Source organism: Bufo gargarizans, chromosome 2 (assembly GCF_014858855.1).
Source record: "Bufo gargarizans isolate SCDJY-AF-19 chromosome 2, ASM1485885v1, whole genome shotgun sequence".
Classification (NCBI taxonomy): Eukaryota; Metazoa; Chordata; class Amphibia; order Anura; family Bufonidae; genus Bufo; species Bufo gargarizans.
Window position 1 is genome coordinate 52,182,219 of NC_058081.1, and position 13,095 is coordinate 52,195,313.

At 44.9% G+C, this 13,095-nt stretch overlaps 2 non-coding genes across 2 annotated transcripts; one reads left to right on the forward strand and one right to left on the reverse strand.

Annotated features, from left to right (window-relative positions):
- The first annotated feature begins 7,498 nt into the window (after positions 1 to 7,498).
- On the forward strand, positions 7,499 to 7,571 carry TRNAM-CAU. Its single transcript has one exon. It is a non-coding gene; the product is annotated as a tRNA-Met (tRNA).
- A 642-nt stretch (positions 7,572 to 8,213) lies between these two features.
- Positions 8,214 to 8,285, reverse strand: TRNAH-GUG. Its single transcript has one exon. It is a non-coding gene; the product is annotated as a tRNA-His (tRNA).
- Between the last annotated feature and the right edge of the window lie 4,810 nt (positions 8,286 to 13,095).

Here is a 13,095-nt window from a genome sequence, read left to right on the forward strand (position 1 = left end):
GCCCACCTCTGCTCCGCTCCTCCCAGTGGGCATATATTGCTCACCCGCTGTATAGATGTTTAGATCCTTGTACAGGATTTATAGGATGAAGACCAGGGGAGCTAATTGGATGACGCCCTAAGGAGTAGCCCCAAGTCAAGTCTATTCAAGTGAAACAGCTTCATTAGATTATTGCACAACACAACAGTAAAAGTTCACATAGCTTGTCTGCAGTCATGAACACAAAGTTGAATAAAGCTGTGAGACATAAGGTCAGCTCCAAATGTAGTTAAAGGATTTGTCCCATCATTTTACTCATCCACCTGACAGCGGATCCATACCTCCCAACCGTCACAATCTGGCGAAACAGACCCTGATTCCCGCAGTCCCAGTAAGGGGAGGTATGTCCATAGGAAGCACAAACAGCTGCCTGTAATGTCATTACAGTAATGATGAAGCAGAGCGCAGTCGGCTCCCTGCTCCATCATTTCTCCCCCCTATCGGCGCTCCACTCTGCTGGTCTGTGCAGGGGGTGGCAATCAGCTGTGCTCCTCCTCCTCCTACACAGACCAGCAGCTCCGTGTGTATCCTGCTGCTGCTACTGGGGAGATCATCAGAGGAACGAGGTGAGTATGTAGAGTTTATTTTTCCTCCTGTGAAGAGGGCACAATCCTGGACATAATACTGTGAGGGGGCACATAACTGAGCATAATACTGTGAGGGGCACATGACTGGGTATATTACTGTGAGGGGGCAAATATCAGGGCATATTACTGTGAGGGGCACATAACTGGGCAAATTACTGTGAGGAGGCAAATATCAGGGCATATTACTGTGAGGGGGTCACATAACGGGGCATATTACTATGAGGGGGCACATATTTGGGCATCACTACTGTTAGGGGGCACATATGCGGGCCTAACTACTGCGAAGGGGCACATATCTGGGCATAAGTACTGTAAAGGAGGCACTTATATGGGCATAATACTGTGAAGGGGCACATATATGGGCATAATACTGTGAGGGGCACATATCTGAGCATAATACTGTGAGGGGCACATATCTGGGCATAATCTGTGAAGGGAGCACAATGTGGGCATAAATACTGTGTGGTGGCATAAAGGGGGAATAATTACTATGTGGGGGTATTTAAGGGATTGGGTGGGATTAGGTGTTTAGTTATGTTTTTGGCATAGTTAAAGGTGTGGCCTAGTGCTTAAAAAATTTGCTGCGGCGTGTGAAGCGTGTCGAACATAGTGTCCCTCTTCCTTCTTTTTAAAAGTTGTGAGGTACAGTACAGACCTAAAGTTTGGACACACCTTCTCATTCAAAGAGTTTTCTTTATTTTCATGACTATTAAAATTGTAGATTCACACTGAAGGCATCAAAACTATGAATTAACACATGTGGAATTATATACATAACAAAAAAGTGTGAAACAACTGAAAATATGTCATATTCTAGGTTCTTCAAAGTAGCCACCTTTTGCTTTGATTACTGCTTTGCACACTCTTGGCATTCTCTTGATGAGCTTCAAGAGGTAGTCACCTGAAATGGTTTTCACTTCACAGGTGTGCCCTGTCAGGTTAAGTGGGATTTCTTGCCTTATAAATGGGGTTGGGACCATCAGTTGCGTTGTGGAGAAGTCAGGTGGATACACAGCTGATAGTCCTACTGAATAGACTGTTAGAATTTGTATTATGGCAAGAAAAAAGCAGCGAGGTAAAGAAAAACGAGTGGCCATCATTACTTTAAGAAATGAAGGTCAGTCAGTCCGAAAAATTGGGAAAACGTTGAAAGTGTCCCCAAGTGCAGTCACAAAAACCATCAAGCGCTACAAAGAAACTGGCTCACATGCGGACCTCCCTAGGAAAGGAAGACCAAGAGTCATCTCTGCTGTGGAGGATAAGTTCATCCGAGTGACCAGCCTCAGAAATCGCAGGTTAACAGCAGCTCAGATTAGAGACCAGGTCAATGCCACACAGAGTTCTAGCAGCAGACACATCTCTAGAACAACTGTTAAGAGGAGACTGTGTGAATCCGGCCTTCATGGTAGAATATCTGCTAGGAAACCACTGCTAAGGACAGGCAACAAGCAGAAGAGACTTGTTTGGGCTAAAGAACACAAGGAATGTACATTAGACCAGTGGAAATCTGTGCTTTGGTCTGATGAGTCCAAATTTGAGATCTTTGGTTCCAACCACCATGTCTTTGTGCGACGCAGAAAAGGTGAACGGATGGACTCTACATGCCTGGTTCCCACCGTGAAGCATGGAGGAGGAGGTGTGATGGTGTGGGGGTGCTTTGCTGGTGACACTGTTGGGGATTTATTCAAAATTGAAGGCATGCTGAACCAGCATGGCTACCACAGCATCTTGCAGCGGCATGCTATTCCATCCGGTTTGCGTTTAGTTGGACCATCATTTATTTTTCAACAGGACAATGACCCCAAACACACCTCCAGGCTGTGTAAGGGCTATTTGACCATGAAGGAGAGTGATGGGGTGCTGCGCCAGATGACCTGGCCTCCACAGTAACCGGACCTGAACCCAATCGAGATGGTTTGGGGCAGTGCTTCTCAAATAGTGGGGCGCGCCCCCCAGGGGGGGCGCCAGGCTCCGTAAAGGGGGGCTCGTTCAGGGCCGGCCTTTGGGGTGTGCGGCAGTGTAATATGCGGCAGGGAGATGAGCGCTTCCACTGTGGAAGCGCTCATCTCCCTTCCTCTGATCAGAGGCCGGCGCAGTACGGAGCGGGGACCGGGGGAGGGACTGGGAGGAGAAGCTGGGGGCCGGCAATAGCGGTGGGGCTGGGGCGGTGCGGTCACTGTACTATAGCCCCGCCCCACCGCTCCCTCCGGTATACTAGTAATAGTACCGTATATCCGAATTTCTTCTATATAATGCCGGCAGGCAGGCAGGCCGGGCGGCCGGCGCGTCCCTCAGTGATGTCACGTGCCTGCGCCGCCTGCTTTATGAATGAAGCAGGCGGCGCAGACAAGTCACGTCACTGAGGGACGCGCCGGCCGCCCGGCCCGCCTGCCGGCATTATACAGAAGAAATTCGGATATACGGTACTATTAGGAGTGAGGGGGGCATGTTTAATAACTTTAAACGGCGGCGGCTGGCACACGGAATCTGGATGGCACAGTTAAGGGGTGGGGGTCTGTGGATGGCACTGTTATGGGCTGGGGGGGCACTGTGGATGGCACTGTTATGGGGTGGGGGGTCTGTGGATGGCACATCTGTAACAGTGCCAGCCACAGATCCCCCCCATAAGTGTCCGTCATCCACAGATCCCCCCATAAGTGTCCGTCATCCACAGATCCCCCCATAAGTGTCCGTCATCCACAGATCCCCCCATAAGTGTCCATCATCCACAGATCCCCCATAACAGTGTCTGTCATCCACAGATCCCCCCATAACAGTGTCCGTCATCCACAGATCCCCCCATAACAGTGTCTGTCATCCACAGATCCCCCCATAACATTACTGGCAAAGGAGGGGCTGTTATTACTGGCAAAGGGGGGGGCTGTTATTACTGGCTGGGGCTGTTATTACTGGCACAGAGGGGCTCTTATTACTGGGGGCTGTACTTATAACAATTTTATAGACAAATGATACTATTTACAGTCGCGCGGGGAGCGCAAAATGTTTTCTTCTTCCTAGGGGGGGCATGACAGAAAATAATTGAGAAGCACTGGTTTGGGGTGAGCTGGACCGCAGAGTGAAGGCAAAAGGGCCAACAAGTGCTAAGCATCTCTGGGAACTCCTTCAAGACTGTTGGAAGACCATTTCAGGTGACTACCTCTTGAAGCTCATCAAGAGAATGCCAAGAGTGTGCAAAGCAGTAATCAAAGCAAAAGGTGGCTACTTTGAAGAACCTAGAATATGACATATTTTCTGTTGTTTCACACTTTTTTGTTATGTATATAATTCCACATGTGTTATTTCATAGTTTTGATGCCTTCAGTGTGAATCTACAATTCTCATAGTCATGAAAATAAAGAAAACTCTTTGAATGAGAAGGTGTGTCCAAACTTTTGGTCTGTACTGTATGTGGATTAGTACCTGATTTCAGGCCCTGGGTAGCGTGACTGCAGCAACTGGGCCGCAGGGGCAATATGTGAGTTATGGTGGGCCGATGGGGGTAGTAGTAGTTTATTCACAGTTCTGTAGAGCTCCCTGGGCCGGCATGCAGTGAATGGAAGGACAGCACCAGTTCCTTTGGGGCACACTCTGTTGTCCAGGGACTCCCGCCAGAAGGTGGTTGAGGTTCCCTTGGTGGTGTGTTTATTTAAGGTGCCGTGGAGGCAGGGTCCCTGGTGTTCGTGGCGGCAGCACTGTTAGGTGCAATGGAGGATAGTGACGAATAAGGAAAGTCAAAGGCTGATGAACAAAAACAGGAACTTTTTTACAATTTTGCCTTGGCTATAATCCAGTAGTAGTGCTTTGTTATAAAATAGGATGGAAAAGCTGCAAATCCCAACAACAGGCTCGGTAGGGCTGGTTAATACAGGCCTAGGTTTGGTTGGTGTGGGAAAGGTACTTTCTTTAGCTGTGACTTCCCTCTAATAAGCCAGACTTCAGGTACCTGGATCTTGATCAGAACTTTTCAACCTACAGGGCAGTCTCCCTAGCGGCAGGCATCAGTCTTCTGCTCCATTCTTTGGACAAGACTCACCACTCTTGGGTAGTGGAATGATTTAGGAGGAAGCAGTTGCCTTAAAGGAGTTTTACCATGACTAATGTAAGAAATGGAAAAAAAAACATCATACAGTACATGACAATCTCTTTCTAACAAAGCTAGAACCAGCCCTGTACCTCACATGGATCCAGAGATCTCCCCATTCATTGTTCTGCTAGATTTATATCAAGCTGAAAGCTCAAGGGGACTGTCTTTTCTGCTGCAGCTAAAGGGGCGTGTCTCAGCTCTCCCTATCACAGCTCAGGGGGCGTGTCTCAGCTCTCCCTATCACAGCTCAGGAGGCAGCTGAAGGATGGAACTGAGCATGTGCAGCCATCTCAGTGAGCAGGTCAAAGAAATAAGAAAAAAAAAAAAACAGCAGGTGGCGCTATACAGATACATTTTATTGAATAACTCAGTGGCTATGATATATTTTTAATTACATGCAATTACAAAAGTATTCAGATCCAGTTTCTGGTTTGAAAACTGTAGAATATTTTTCGTGGGGCAACCCCTTTAAGGTGGTAATTTCTTGACTCATGTGGGCAGGGCCGTCTTTACCAAGGGGCAAAAGGGGCAGCTGCCCTGGGCCCAGTTGCTCCTGGGGGGCCCAAGGCAGCTGCCTCTTGAGCCCTGCTAGCTACTGCCCCGGGTGTCAGGCTGTTGGCTACACAGGCATCGTGATCGTACTGTGTTAATGATCTTAATTCTAGGACCTTAATGAGTTTTGAGTTTTGCTCTAGGACCTTAATGACATCATTACCATGTGACCAGTAACCTAGCAATTACTGGTCACATGGCTATGAGGTCATCACAGGTCCTACTGAGTGTTGCAAAAGTTAACTGTGGAGCTTTTTTGTGTAAAGATTACATCAGAAAAAGGTGACAGGGGCTGTTATGTTAATATACTGTAAACTACTGTATAGTGGGGTGCTGTATACTGTGTGGTGGGCTGTATACTGTGTGGTGGGCTGTATACTGTGTGGTGGGCTGTATATTGTGTGGTGGGCTATATATTGTGTAATGGGCTGCATATTGTGTGGTGGGCTGTATACTGTGGGGGGGTGGCCTGTATACTGTGTGGTGGGCTGTATACTGTGTGGTGGGCCTGTATACTGTGGGGGGGCCTGTATAGTGGGGGGGAGTGCTATACTGCTGTACTGTATAGTGTGGGGGGCTGTATCGTGTATAGTTTGGGGTGCTGTATACAGTGAGGTGTTGTATACCGTGAGGTGCTGTATACTGTGGGCTGCTATACTGCTCTACTATATACTGTGGGGTACTGTATAGTGTGGGGTGCTATACTGCATACTGTGTGGTGCTGTATACTATAGGGTGCTATACTGCATACTGTGGGGTGCTGGGGTGCACTGTAACACTAGGGTGAGCCGAGCCCTGGTCTCCTTCCTGCAGAGCGGTGCCCACTTCCAGCCTGAGCCCAGCTGCCCAGAGCACTGATCCTGAGCCGCTGGAGTCTTCAGAACTGGAAGTATTTACAGTCATTCACTGGACTCTACCAGGTGTGTGGATTTTTTGTGTGTGTATTGTGGTGGAGGGCGTGATTGCCTGCTAAGGTGTGGGAAGGCGGGATCCAGGGGGCCCAAGTACATTTTTGCCCAGGGTCCAATCAATATTAAAGACGGCCCTGCATGTGGGGTAACCAGCTTATAGTCTTTGACAGGCAACTGAATAATTTTGTTGCTGTCTCTTTAAGTGGCAGGAGACAAATATGACACTGTCCAACCCACTCTTGCTCTGCTTTGCTTTGCACCCAACTCTTGGTCCTTGACATTCTGGCTACGATATCCTTTGAGTGGCAGTAATGTAAATGGATGAACTTGCACAGTCTCTAACAGGTTCTCCCAGGTTGCAGGATGTCTTCACAGCCACTGCACTCTCGCACTCTGATCCGTTATGGTATCTGTCTCTGTATCTTTTACAGGCCTTGGCTGATCCCATGGTGTATGGACTAGGTGGCTTCTTTCGACCCCTCAGCTCTGGCTCCAACTCCCCTGTGGTAGTCAGATTCTGTTTCACTAGCTAGTCTCTGAGGTGACATACTCTTCTTTCCAGCACCAATCACCTCTACTGGTTCTCGCAGGAATAAATACTGGATTTGGCTCCAGCAGCAGCATTCCACCTCATTACTTCATTTCCTGCCTGCTACTGATCATGACGTGTGCAAAGCACTCCGATTTACTATTCACTACATACTCAAGGACCTTCCCGTGGGTGGTCACCAAAAATTCTTCACAGACCAGGACCTTATGCTGATTAGGTTAGCTGATCAAAAAGATACCTGGACCCATGTATTATTCAACTGAGATAATACAATTGTTCTAAACACGGATGCTTTCAATGCACACATTCATATCGCCATACAGTGCAGTATATATACATATATCTTCCATACAATCTTATCAAATCCAACCCAAGGAATATGACTCTCTAAGAGGGTCAGTACACTGTCACAGTCTGCCCATGTCATCGCTATACATGACTGTTATGACCAATTTGGTCCAAATCAAAAGTGCCCCAATAGCCCTAAAACTTCTTGTATGAGATCTCCTAACACTGTATTCAACCCCTTTCAAGCTCTTACATCTACAGCGTTTTGCGCCCGCAAATGTATGGAACGGGTCTTTGCAGTGAACCCGCTCCATACGCAGCGGGGGCTGGCTGTTTCATACAGCGGCCACCCGATCGCACTGACTTGGAGCGGCGATCACGCGACCACCTCATTTAACTCTTCAGGCGCCGCAATCAGCACTGATCACAGCACCTATGAGTGTAGCCAGAGGGATGCAGTTTCCTCTGCCTTGTAAGGGGTCCAACTGCCTCGTTAGCGCAGCAGGTAGCGCGTCAGTCTCATAATCTGAAGGTCGTGAGTTCGATCCTCACACGGGGCATGTGTGTCTCTTTTTTTTTTTTTTTCTACCAATTAAGGGCTACTTTTAAAACAAGTACTCCATACATTGAATTAAATTTATTTAACGGGGAAGACGGACCCCTCCAAAACCTTCCTGTGCCACTAGGGTGCCTTGTTGCTTTCTGTTGTCATTGTCACACTCCACAACTATGGCATCTACTACTAGTTAGTCTCCGTCAACAGTAATTTGCCACTAGGGGAGGCTAGTGGAGGCGATTTTAAAAAAAAATTTAAAGGGGGAAAAAGACGTGTATTTTTTATCTTTGAGCTTTTCTTGCATTAATAAATGAAAACCTCCAAAGACATACTGATAGGGACCTTATATTGTGAGCCCCATAGGGGACAGCCAAAAGCTAATGTCTGTAAAGCGCTGCGGAATATAGTAGCGCTATATAAGTGCATGAAATAAAATTAATTAATTAATTAAATAAAAACAATAAGAAATGTGATAAAGCTGGTTATGGCCATTAACAAACCAGCTTCCACTTTCGAAAATGGCACAAAAACAACAAATTTCACTTGCAATTGATTCGGACACATTTCCACATATGGCAGTTTTGCTGGGATTAATACTTCTGTCCTATGTACATTTTAGACAACAAAAAATTTAAAAAACTAAAAATGCCGTGACCCGGATTCGAACCGGGGTTGCTGCGGCCACAACACAGAGTACTAACCACTATACGATCACGGCAGACAATGGGAGTGAGAAGATTAAAGGCCTTCTTCAGTCTTCTCTGTGACCTCATACTATAACCCTCTACAGCCCCAGACAGCCCCTTTAACCCCTTAGTGACCTGCATGTTTTGGGTCCTAGTGACAAAGCAATTTTTTTTTTTTTTTTTTTTTGACATAGAAGTAGCTGTCGGAGGACTGGTTATAGTTTTTAATGGAGCCATTTTAGGGTACACATAACTTGCTGATTAACTTTTGTGAACTCTTTCTGGAAAAAATAGCAATATCTCCACTGAGTTTTTATGTTATAAATTTTGTGACTTTCATTTTTTGGCATAAATAACATTATAACTGTACTCTCTGGGTCAGTATGATTACAGCGATACCAAATACATACAGTTTATTTTTCTACAATAAAACACGTTTAAAAAATAAATAAATAAGAAAATGTTTTTGCATCGCCGCATTACAAAATCCATAACGTTTTATTTTCTGTTCTATGGAGCTGTGTGAGGGTTTTCTTTTCGCAGAATGACTTGTATCTTTTATTGGTAACATTTTGGGGTAAATAACACTTTTTGATCTCTCTTTTATTTTGTTTGTTTTTTGGCAGCAAATAAGCAAAAAGCAGCAATTCTGGCAGTTTTTTTTTAAGGATGTTCCCCATACAGGATAAATTACAAAGTGCATAGTGCGTAGTCCATTATGGACGCAACAATACCAAATATGTAGAGGTGATTTAATTTTTTTAATGAAAAGTGTATTTTTTTTTATCTTGGAGCTTTTCTTTTAATTTTTTTATTTTAATAAATACTTTATTTAAAATTATATCAACATTTTTGACATAAATATATTTTTGCCCTTACAACCCCATACCCCACCGCACCTCCCGGAACCTCATAAACCCACAGCCCCCCCACCCAGCTCCTGAAGACCATCGAGGAGGAAAAAAGAAACAGAGAAAAAAAAAATTACCCTCTTCAGGTCCATTCAGAACAGATTTGATTCCACACAAAAAAAAAAATTTTTTTTGTAATTATATATTTTTTCCATTAAATGTTTTCACTTGATTTTCTTTTAATTTAACTTTTTAAACTTTCTTTAACTTTTTGCTAGCCCCACAAGGGGGCTGTAAAAGGTGATCTTTTTATATAATGCATTATACAGTTTAAGGGGCTTTCACAACAGAGCCATGTATTTCCATTCTTCTGCTCGGTTATAGGAGCAGAGGGATGAAAATAACAGAAATTCCGGATTCGGCACATAACTGAAACACACAGAGCCTAACAGACCCCATTGACTATAGTAGGATCTGTTTCCATTTAGGAGAAAAAAAATTCCTGCATGCAGAACTTTTTGATCAGCTATTTTTGATGGATTCTTAAAAACGGAAGCCCCAAACTGAGCTCCTGACTAGTCTTGATCGAGCACCAAAGTGCTCAGGTGCTCAAGTAGAACACTTTGGGATGCTCCGGTGCTCTACAGAGCACAATGGAAGTCAATGGGAGAACCAGAGCATTAAACCAGGCACCCCCTGCTCTGAAGAGGGGAGGGTGTCTTGTTCATAAGAAAAAGTCAGAAATGTATGGAAACACCACTGAAATGGTTCGGGAACAGCTTGGGGAGGATGTCTGGATGCATCTTGGACTCCCAGGTCGCTGCCGGGAGCGATGTTGTCCGAGTAGTACGCCACTTTTACAGACTGACAATAATACGCACAAAACCAAAGATAAAACCAATTTTAGAGGAAAAATTGTTAGGACCCTTTCACACGTAAGGTGAACGCATTGCACCCGCACTGAATCCGAAACCATTCACTTCAATGGGGCTGTGCAGATGAGCAGTCATTTTCACGTATCACTTGTGCGCTGCGTGAAAATCGTAGCATGTTCTATATTCTGCATTTTTACTGCAAAGCAGGCCCCATAGAAATGAATGGGTGTGCGTGAAAATCGCAAGCAAGTGCGGATGCGGTGCGATTTCTACGCATGGTTGCTAGGATATGATAGGGATGAAAGCAACCCGGACCCCATTAAAGTTTATACATGGTTATAAGGGAAAATAATAGCATTCTTAATACAGAATGCTTACTAAAATGTGTATTGAGGGGTTAAAAAATAAAAAAAATTAACTCGCCTCATCCAATTGATCGCGCTGCTGGCATCGTCTTCTTGCTTCTTCTTTCAGGACCTGCAAAAGGACCTTTGATGACGTAATCAGTGACGTCATTAAAGTGAATGAAGATAGAAGATTACGTCATCAAAGGTCCTTTTGCAGGTCCTGAAAGAAGAAGCAAGAAGACGATGCCAGCAGCGCGATTAATTGGATGAGGTGAGTAATTTTTTTTATTTTTTAACCCCTCAATCCACATTTTAGTAAGCATTCTGTATTAAGAATGCTATTATTTTCCCTTATAACCATGTTATAAAGGAAAATAATAAAATTAATTTAACACCTAACCCAAACCCGAACTTCAGTGTAGAAGTCCGGTTTTAGGTCTGAGTACAACATGCAGTTTTTTTTCACACGCGTGCAAAACGCATTGCACACGCGCAGAAAAAACTGAACATCAGAACGCAATCGATAAAATTGACTGCAATTGCGTGCCTACTCACGCGGTTTTTCCGCAATGCACATGCAATGCATCCAAAGCAAATCCGGGGCGCCCGTGCGAAAGAGGCCTTAGGAAACATTCTTTCCTGTATATTTACTTGTATATAAAGTGCAAGTGCTGCCAAAAATTACAAGGAAGAGGCACTCCGATACAACCTGTATATCACATAAAGGAGGGCCTCATTCACATTGTGGTACAATTGTTCAGGTAGTGGGACTCCTACACTCATAAAGCTGTTAGTGATGCTATTTATACCTGCCTCTCACTATAGCCCTTGCGGTTTATAGTTTCTACTAGAGTGCGCTGCTGGTGTTTTGTGGATCTCCTGCTCCCAGTTCATCTTCAGATAAGTCCTCCTTCCGTCCCTTCTGTTGTTTGTACGGGCTAGGCCTTAGGTAGACACAGGTTCCTTCATATGGTGCAAGGAACCGGTTGTCTTTTCTCCTGCTCCCTAGCTGAGGGTTTGTATCAGTTGCAGCAGGGCTTAGGTTCGAGTGCATGAACACTTCTATTATCAAGATTTGTTCATGTTGGTAGCAGCGAGGGAAAGGCTCAGGGACTATCAGGTGGGGACCTTTCCCTGTTTCCTAGCTGTGGGGGCCTAGCCTGCTGTTTTGTGTAATTTTGTTGTGTTTTGTTTGCTTCCCTTCCCTCACCTTCCGCGACATGATCTGACCATCTAAAACATTAGGGGCGAGGGCCTGCTGGTGACCCTCTATAACATTATGGGTAAGGGACTGCTGCTGAGCTGACCCTCTAAAAGGAGCGAGGGCAGCCTAATAAGCATGTTGATATGATGATGGAGGAGGAGGACGAGAAAAGGAAGATTGAACCATATACCCTTTTTTGTGGTGGAAGGGGTGCATGGAAATATTGTTTAATTTGAGGGTATTTACATCCAAATCAGGTGAATGCTGTAGGAATTACAGTTTGCATATGTGCCTCCCACTTGTTAAGGAACCAAAAGTAATGGGACAATTGGCTTCTCAGCTGTTCCATGGCCGGGTGTGTATTAATTCCCTGATTATTCCAATTACAATGAGCAGATAAAAGGTCCAGAGTTCATTTCAAGTGTGCTACTTGCATTTGGAGTCTGTTGCGGTCAACTCAAGATGAGATCCAAAAAGCTGTCAGTAAAGCAAGCCATCATTAGGCTGAAAAAAAAAAAATACATCAGAGATATAGCAAAAACAACTATTTGGAACATTCTTTAAAAGAAGGAACGCACCGGTGAGCTCAGCAAGAGCTGAAGACCACAGAGAATTCTTTCCCTGGTGAACAAAACACCCTTCACAACAGTTGGCCAGATCAAGAACAGTCTCCAGGAGGTAGGTGTATATGTGTCAAAGCCAACAATCAAGAGAAGACTTTACCAGAGTGAATACAGAGGGTTCACCACAAGATGTAAACCATTGGTGAGCCTCAAAAACAGGAAGGCCAGATTAGAGTTTGCCAAACGACATCTAAAAAAGCCTTCACAGTTCTGGAGCAACATCCTATGGACAGATGAGACCAAGATCAACTTGTACCAGAGTGATGAGAAGAGTTTTGAGAAGGAAAGGAACTGCTCATGATCCTAAGCATACCACCTCATCAGTGAAGCATGGTGGTGGTAGTGTCATGGCGCGGGCATGTATGGCTGCCAATGGAACTGGTTCTCTTGTATGATGTGACTGCTGACAAAAGCAGCAGGATGAATTCTGAAATGTTTCGGGCAATATTATCTGCTCATATTCAGCCAAATGCTTCAGAACTCATTGGACGGCGCTTCACAGTGCAGATGGACGATGACCCAAAGTATACTGCAAAAGCAACCAAAGAGTTTTTTTAAGGGAAAGAAGTGGAATGTTATGCAATGGCCAAGTCAATCACCGGACCTGAATCCGATTGAGCATGCATTTCACTTGCTGAAGACAAAACTGAAGGGAAAATGCCCCAAGAACAAGCAGAAACAGTTGCAGTAGAGGCCTGGCAGAGCATCACCAGGGATGAAACCCAGCGTGTTATGATGTCTATGCGTTCCAGACTTCAGGATGTAATTGACTGCAAAGGATTTGCAACCAAGTATTAAAACGTGAAAGTTTGATTTATGATTATTATTATGTCCCATAACTTTTGGTTCCTTAACAAGTGGGAGGCACAGATGCAAACTGTTGTAATTCCTGCACCGTTCACCTGATTTGAATGTAAATACCCTCAAATTAAAGCTGACAGT